This window comes from Caretta caretta, chromosome 3, assembly GCF_965140235.1.
Source record: "Caretta caretta isolate rCarCar2 chromosome 3, rCarCar1.hap1, whole genome shotgun sequence".
Taxonomy (NCBI): Eukaryota; Metazoa; Chordata; order Testudines; family Cheloniidae; genus Caretta; species Caretta caretta.
Window position 1 is genome coordinate 11,714,589 of NC_134208.1, and position 9,095 is coordinate 11,723,683.

The 9,095-nt window shown below is 43.9% G+C and overlaps 1 long non-coding RNA gene across 1 annotated transcript; it reads left to right on the forward strand.

The window, feature by feature from the left end:
- The first annotated feature begins 2,576 nt into the window (after nt 1-2,576).
- LOC125634699 (uncharacterized) lies at nt 2,577-5,808 on the forward strand. Its single transcript, XR_007356020.2, has 3 exons — nt 2,577-2,669; nt 4,391-4,518; nt 5,428-5,808. It is a non-coding gene; the product is annotated as an uncharacterized LOC125634699 (long non-coding RNA).
- Nucleotides 5,809-9,095: the final 3,287 nt, after the last annotated feature.

Genomic DNA, 9,095 nt, shown 5'->3' on the forward strand with positions numbered 1-9,095 from the left:
GTGAATTTGTGTGGGGGGGTGGAGGGTGAGAAAACCTGGATTTGTGCTGGAAATGCCCCCCGATGATCACTTTAGATAAGCTATTACCAGCAGGACAGTGGGGTGGGAGGAGGTATTTTTTCATGTTCTCTGTGTATAAATAAAGTCTGCTGCAGTTTCCACGGCATGCATCCGATGAAGTGAGCTGTAGCTCACAAAAGCTCATGCTCAAATAAATTGGTTAGTCTCTAAGGTGCCACAAGTACTCCTTTTCTTTTTGCGAATACAGACTAACACGGCTGTTACTCTGAAACATCTCCTGCTACAAAAGGATGAGGGAGGGCATTTCTTCCTCAGAAGATATTGGTAGCTTCTATCTGTGAGGGGGGATAGGAGAGGAGGAGTGGGCCACCGACCACTCTCTGGAAAGTTAATAGGGTGATGGGACATCTCCACAAGATGCTGAGGGGAAGAGGTCAGAGATGGATGGGTTTCTCCTCTGGAACAGAGGACCAGCAAAGGGAAAGGGTGGAGCTATTCAGAGGTAGGTTCCACTGTGAGGGGTCTACAGGAGAGGATGTTTGTTATTTGATGAGGCATAAGGAGAATATTAATCTTCCTGAGGGATGGAGATTTAGGTGCAGGGTGCATGGGCACCACTGAGAAAGTGAATCTTCTTCAAACTTCAGCAAAGTTTTGCTCCATTTTCCAGTTGGCTGTGAAAAGTAGCTAAGGTGAAGTTTGTAGGCAGTGGAAGGGCAAGAGGAGGACGTGTTTGTTATTTTTTGTGCAGGGACTGAATTTTATTTTATCTAGAACAATCTTGCCCATCCCTACCTCTGACACCCACATCCTGCAGCCTCTCCCAAAGCCAGGTGTGGTCACCGTGTGGCAGCCAGTGCCAATTAAGGGCAGATGTGTGGTTTCCAGTCAGCAGCTGAAGGGGACCCAATGGAGCATCTGCCCCTGTGGGGAAAGTGTGGTGTACTGAAAACTGCATTAAAATTGTAAACCAAAACTTGAAACAAAAACTCAAGGTTTTGTCCTGGTCCGGTTGCAGCCAAAGGGACTTTGCAGGGAAGCATGCCCTCTAGGCTCACCAGAGTCATTCAGCAGCCAGACAGCCTAGAACAGGATGTGATTAATTGTGCCTCTCTGGTTTAGGAAGAAGCCTGCTCTCTCTCTCTCGCTCTCTCTCACTCTCTCTCTCTCATTACGTTTTGGGGGTTGTGTGTGTTATCGTTCTGAATTCTAAGAAATGAAGAGGTGTAATGTTGCAACTTTCCAGAAAGAGTATTTTTATTCTATATAACTTCTCTGTGTGTATGGCATGGAAATAACAAGGAAAGAAGGGGAGTGAGTTGTCCAGACAAGCTGATGTGACCACTCCTTGTGACCCCTCTGGGCAGGGAAACATCTCGGATCCCTGTTCTGTGTCTGCGGAGAAAGTGGTAGGTGAGGAGACTAGCACCCTCCCCAGAGAGTGAACTGAAATAGAGGGCAATGACTGGGAGACTAAAGAGTCAGGTCTCGTGCAACTCCTCACCGCCCTGTGGATGTCACCCTCTTCCCCCACCGCTTGACTGCAGAACCCTACCTTCAACTTTTTATATCTATGCTTCCTGCTGAGTGGAAATGGGGAAAAGAGAAAGGTGATGATGGGGAGGGAGATTTTCAACGGTGTTGGGAAGATTCACAAGGGTTCATATATTGTCAGTTCTGGGCCCTGTGTAGAATGAATCCCCCAGAGAACGCTGAGGTGTCAAACTGCTCTAACGATCCCTTAGAAATGGTCCTAAATATTTTGACTCCAGTTTAAGCCCAACCATGTTTTGTTCCCTCCTCCCTAAACAATTTGACAAATCCTGAGAGGTGCTTAGCACTGGGGAATACCATTGGCTTTCCACTTGTTGGATACATCAACACTTTATGTCTGTACTTTAGACTGTTATCATTAAGATTGATACTTGTTATGGGGGATTCAAAAGGAAAACTCATGTTTTTCCTGCACCACTAATTTTCAAATTCCTCAGTTTAGATTTACAAGGGAAAAAACCCATAACCATACATTCCTGACACACAGTATTTTCAATGTGATCCACTTTATTTTTTACTTAAAAGAGGATTTTAACACTTTTTAATGGGTTTTGATAAATGAAATTGGGAAAATGCCAAAATTCCAAATAAAATATTGAGGAAAACTGTACAAAACAACTACAAAAACCCACCCAGCTGCTTGCCAGGACTGTGTTTTTGAATTGTATTGTACACTAGGACCCTCATCTGACATCAATGGGAGACTTTCCACTGACTTCAAAGGGCTTTAGACCAGGCAGTAGGTATTTCCGAGGTGTAAATATTCATATTGTAACTTCCTGAAGGCAGGGACCTGTCAATTGTATTTCCCTGAAATCCTCCAGGAAATTTTATGGTGCTGTACAGATAAATATCTTCATAATTAACAGATTGCAGCACACACCTTGTAAATGTCCCTTGTATCAAAAAAAGGTTGCAACAGATCAGCATGTCACAATCCCCAGCACCCTATAAATGGACAGAGTGTCCCTCTCCTGTCTATCTGAGAGTCTCTTCTCCCAAGTGACATTCAGCTCCCGGCCAAACTACAGCCATGAAGATACTTTACCTTCTTTTTGCCCTCTTCTTCTTGGTGGCTCAAAGTAGTGCACAAGGTAAGGTTTTAATGAAATGTCGGGAGACTAGAGAAGGATATTTGTGAGCATGTACTAAGTTTACCTAAAACTTTGTGTCATTTTTTTTCCAAATTGTTTTCGAAAGAGATGCAGGGCTTGCCTGGCTTACAGCAGACACGTGAAATGTGGCTGTGAAATAGTGCTGCGGTCAAAAAAGTGCCTTTGCTGTGTCCATGAAAATCCATTCAGATGTGCTGGAACTGTGACCTGGAAAACTATCCCCACATTCTATCTAGTGGGGTTCCTTTGGGTTTGGTTCTTGGTCCTCCACTATATAGCATTTGTATCAATGACCTGGAAGAAAACATAAACTCTCGGCTAAAGTTTTCAGATGACATAGAAATTGGGGGAGTGGTAAATATTGAAGAAGACAGAGCACTGACACTGAGTGATGTGGATCACTTGGTAAATGGGGTGCAAGCCAACCATATGCATTTTAATGAGGCTTAATATAAATGTCCACATCAAAGAACAAAGAGGGTAGGCTTTACTTGCAGCATGAGGGCCTCTATCCTTGGAAGCTGTGACTTGAAAAAGGATGTTGGGGAAAATGCTGGATAATGAGTTGAACAGGAGTTCCCAGTTTGACGCTCTGGCTAACGGGGCAAATGGGAACTTTGGTTGCATAAACAGGGGAATCTCAAGTAGGAGTAGAGAGGGTATTTTACCTCTGTATTAGGCACAGGGGTGATCACTGATGGGACACTTTGTCTCATTCTGGTGTCCACAAGTAAAGAAGGATGCATGTGGACACTATCTAAAGGATATATTGGTTGCAATGCTCTCAATCAAAATTAGCCCAGCCACGCATCCACCATTTTAGTTGCCTTCCACAAACTTCCCCTTTCATTCCCTCCCCCGACCAAGGTAGCCCTGAGGCCAAGAAGAACTGAACATCTGTGTGGGACACGTTCAAGATGTGTCCTCTTCCTCTTGCCAAACCAGATGAAAATACGGCTTGTTTCACAGGATGAGGAACCAGGCTGGGAACCAGGACACCATGAATTAGATTCTAACTTCTTCTGCTCACGAGTGTTAATGAGTCAGAGCTTTCATATCCCTTATTATTAATTGATGTCTCTCACTCCAATGGGAGAGTACACAGTCTGGGACTAAAACCCTCATCTTTAGGGTGGCAGGTCATTGTCTCAATGCCTTAGCGACACTGTCCCCCAGACCTAAGCTGTCATACTTTTTGTGCTTGGCTTCAATAGTGGAGATGCCACTATGTCAGCTTAAAGCAGGTTCTGCAGAAATGACAACGCGTCTGTATTATTTATTTATTTAATGATTGAGTAACCACCTAGGAGCCCAGTCATGGACTGGTATCCCATTGTGCAAGGCTCTATGCTAATAATCAGCAGAGACACATTCCCGGCACCAAAGAATTTACTGAGAAGGACACCCATGCTCCATTTTAATGCTCTGCAGTGTGCAGCCAAGAAGCCAGTGCATCTGGTTCATGAATTCACTCTGTTCTCTTCTTAAGGGCAGCCACTGAATGTGCAGAGAATGACAGCCATTTAAGTACTGTTACAGATCTAGTAAAATGGTGTACAGGAGGATAATTGGGCTGATGTGTCGAGGTCTCAGTGAATGAGAAATTCACTGAATGCAAAACGCTCATCATAGCAATCACAATTCTTTTATCCTGCTGTGTGAATGAAAGTCAAGACTCCTTTTTTATTATTTTTCTGCAGATTCTGACCGTCGTGTCTCTAGCACTTACAGATGTTTTCGTCGTAATGGTGGATGCTTCCGTTCCCGATGTCCTTGGGGGATGAAGCGTATAGGACCCTGCGGTAGATTTGCTTGCTGTGTATTTCGGGTAAGTACAGATTCTACTAGGGAATCACTTGTGGGTGAATAGAATAGAACAGTGAATAGAACTGTTTGTTTCTCTCCTTTATATATGTGAGCTGTCTAATGCCCTTGGAGGCTTTGCACACAAAGCACAGCCCAGAGGCAGGGGACAAAGGAGGCTCCTCTGGCTACCCTGATTCTGGACTGTCTGGGGGCTGGATTGACCCTTGTTGACTTCTCTTACTTGCAGATGCTTTACTCTGCTGCCTGTGGCCAATCCTGTAGTAACCTCAGAATGTTCAGTGCTCTAGAGATTGCCCTTCTGCAAACCTGATAGCCCCTAGCACCATGTCCAGCACCCCGCCAAGACAGAGTTAGCAAGGAGGACAGCAAAGGACCACTTATCTCAGCCATGTCTTGCTCGAACTTTGGGATAACTCTCCTCCAACTGCTTTTACGGCCTCAATATGTCACCAGAGCATCATAATGCAGACGAGGGCTGCGGCCAGACTCATCACATATGCCTACATTATTGTTTTATTGAAGAAGAGAGAGTGGTCCCCTTCTAGGCCTTGGGACATATATAAATCTTGGAAAACCAAAGCGTACGACATTAGTTCATGAAATAGCTGTTTAAGCTACAGTTGAAACATGAAGGTTTCCACAGTAAAGTTAACTTGGGTGCAGGGCTGGCCCTAGATCAAATGGTGCCCCAGGCAAGGAGCGTCTTTGATGCTCCCCCACCACTCATTTGTTGAAATTTTCAATACCTCATATTTTTTGCATTTGTAGCCCATTTGAAGACTTTGATCCATGGTTTGCATGCATGATTTATCCCTGTCATATAAGATAATAACTGTATCATGATATATCTTTACTGGACGTGATATATCTTGACTTTAGCAAACGTTCTTTCAATTTCCCTTTTTTGCAGAAGTGCTCCTGAGTGATGGCATCATAGATTGTCAATGCAGGACCTCTGGGAATCTGGAAGATGACGCCTTGCTTCTAAAATCCACGGGGGAGCATTTGTATTCCCCATAATAGCTTGTTCTTGTCCTTTTAATAAAAGTAACTGGCTGCGGTGGTGTATTGCAAACACGTGTGAGAATGTTTTGATTGGTGCCCGGGGGCTGTTTTGCTGTTTCTTTTCCATAAAAATCCCTTTCATTTTCCTTTTTAAACTTAGAAATATATATAAAAAACAAGGCCCTTATCATGTATTAAATCCACTTCGGGGTGTTCCTAGCCCAGGGAAAATATATATTTGCATGTTTCAGTGAGTGCCTATGAATAAATTCTTTCCTGTTCCTTATACCATTCTGTTTGGCTTATGTTATTGTCAGAGGAGTTGGGGCCAGTCACAGTTTACCACCCACCTTGGTACTCCCACAACACGTCGATCCTCCTTCTGTTCCCCTCTGCTCTCAAACTGTCCCACTGCCAGGTCCTCTTTCCTTGTTCCAGAGCTTCCAGACATGGCTATGTGCAGCAGGTTCTCTTGCAAAAATGGAAATTATTGCAGAAAGCCTCCATATATGTAAATGTGCAAGGGGGGGCCCCAAAAGCTCTGAGAGATTCCCCAAAACAAGACCATATTAAGGAGAACAGAGGAAAGCAGGCTAGGCTGCTTTAAAAGAGCTGAGGCCTTAAGTCTAAGGGGTACCTGATTCCTATCGATAATTAATTAGATGGGGAACAAATTGTTGTATCATCCAGGCAAGGTACTAACAAGCTTCAACAGGACTGGCTTTTATTTTCAAAGTGGAAACCTCTTAACCGAGGTGCTGCTGCACCCTCTGTAGCTTTCTTCCAGACTCTCAACTCCTGCCCGCTCCATCCTGTTTCCTGTCCTTTCAGACTCCCAACAGTCAGTGCTCCCAATTCTAATAATTACAAGCAACATCTAAACACCCTATTCCCTCCTCTCTTAAGAAACTCTCCCAATTAAAATAAACATTATTGTTCTAACCACAGGAACAAATATGAAACAAGACACCATACTGTTGGCAGAAATATTGCACTGAAAACACTGTAGATACTACATAACATAGTCTCTAGTCCAGACAGGTGGTCGTCTGGGTCTGTCAGGTCATCTCTCAAGCCCTGGTTCCAGTGCAATGTCTTGTTGTGTTGGTACTACGGTGAAGTCATCCAATGCAGACTGGGTGTTGGCATCCTCTTTTCTCGGTGCATAGGCAGGTGCAAGATAAGAAGCATTCCATACCCGCCCATCAGAAAGTCGATAGGTGTAAGGTCCCGTCTTCTCAATGATGTTAAGAGGAGCTGTGAATTTATGGTTCCCTTTGCGTAATATTCCAGGTTTTCGTATTCTAACGAAGGAACCACACTCAAACTTTGGTTCGTTAGCCCCCCGCTGCTTGTCTGTGAAAGCCTTAGACTTTGCTTGGTTCTGTTCAACTGTTTTTCTCACATCACCCTCATTTGGGGCATCAGGTCATGCCTTTCAAAATCCAGCAATATTCAATTGAGTATTCATCTGTTTCCCATGCTGTAACTCTTCGGGTGATCTTTGCGTTGTGGCATGTCGTGTAGCCCGGTATGTTTGCAAGAAATCAGTAGTGAAGGGTATCCACAATCGCCCTTCCAGTTTAGCCGTTCGCAAACTCTCTTTCAAACTTCTATTAAACCGTTCGATTTCCCCATTGGCTGGAGGGTAATATAGGGATGACCTTGGATGTAAAATGTTCCTCTGTGCTGGAAAAGTTTCAAACCCCAGAGAAGTAAATTGACTACTATTTATCTGAAACCAGTTCTTTGGGGTTACCTTCCCTGCTATAAACTGAAAAGAGGAACTTAATGACTGTAGCAGAAGAGATTTGCCATGTAAACGCTACCTCAGGCCATTTACTGAAATAGTTTATAAAAGTGATGGCATAAGGGCAGTCAGTTGGAGCAGCATCAAAGGGTCCTACAATGTCAATCGCCACTTTTTCCCATGCAGATTCAGGAAGAGGAACAGGCTGTAATGGAGAGGAACATGTCACTGCTGTCTTATCATGCATTTGGCAAGTGACATAGGATTTTATGAGTGCTTCAGTTTAAGAGTCCATCCCTGGCCACCAATACAGATCTCTTAGTCATTGTTTGGTTCGGACAATTCCTTCACGAGTATTGTGTGCCAGGTATATGAGTTTTGACTGTAATTCTTCCGGCACAAGGAGCTGGTGTGTACCTCGTAGCACATAGCCATCAAACAAAGAAAGTTCATCCCAACCTCTAAAATAAGGCAGCAAAACTGGGTCAAGTTTTTAGGGTGACTGGGTCATCTCTTTGTCAGAAATTCCTATAATTTTTTGTTGAATTGGACACGCTGAACAAGCAGCTTGAAATTGTTCCCTTGTAACTGCCGTGAGAGTGCTTGTAATAAGCGCAACCACTACATCCTCATCCTCCGGTCGACCATCTGGTGAAGGCAAAGGCAGGTGAGAAAGGCAATCAGCGACCACATTTTGGTTTCCAGGCTTATATTCCAGTTCATAATTGAAAGAGAGTAGTCTTGCAGACCATCGAGCAATACGGTATCCTGCTCTTCCCAGTCCTTTCGTGATGAGCAATGTCATCAAAGATTTTGCATACCAGGAGATAAGACCCAAGAAGGAACGTAAGGTTTGCAAATCTGTTGGAAGAGGAGCATTTGAAATTGCCAGGATATGATCTGGATCAGGTTTTAGTCCAGCCTGTGAAATCGTATGCCCCAGAAAGGAGAGTTCCGTTTGTCTCAATTTGCATTTGGACCTATTGAGCTGGACCCTCCTGTGCTGATGCAGTTTAGCACAGACTGAAGGTTATTGTCATGCTCCTCCGAAGTTTTTCCAAACACGATAATATCATCCAAATAGCACTGAACTCCATGTTAATTCTTCAGAATCAATGACATCATTTTTTGAAAGGCACTTGGGGCAGATGCAAGACCGCATGGAACACGTTTAAAACAAAATAGTCCCTGATGTGTAATAAATGCTGTGAGGTCTCTGCTCTCTTCATGCAACATAACCTGGTGGTTTGCGCTCTGCAAATCAAGAGTAGAAAACATCTTTGCTCCACAGTGTTCTGCAAATACTTCTTCCATGTGAGGAAGAGGATGGCTGTCAATCACAATAGCTTTATTTGACTCCTTTAAGTCCACACAAAGGCGAATGCCTCCACCCTTCTTCTGCGTCACTACCATAGGTGAAACCCATTCCGAGGAGTCGATCTCTTCAATAATGTCCTTTTGAACAAGTTTTCTAAGTTCCTCTGAAACAGCTTCCCTGACTGAAAATGGTAAGCACCTTAAATTCTGTCATACAGGCACCACATTATTCTGCATTTTAATTTTATGCAGAAACCCATAAGCACAGCCGAGTTTCTCCTCAGCCTGGTGTTGGCTCCCAGCTGAAACTGCTGTGTGTAGCGCAATGGTGCTTTGCTGAGGAAGATCAATTTGTCCATTAATTACCCTGAGATTTATAGCAGCCAATAAATCTCTGCCAAGGATAGGAGTGCCTTTGTGGACAATGTAGAACTCTGCAGTTACACAGCAATCACCAAAAGTAACTCTTACTGGCAGGCAGCCATGTACTGGAATATGCTTTTTCA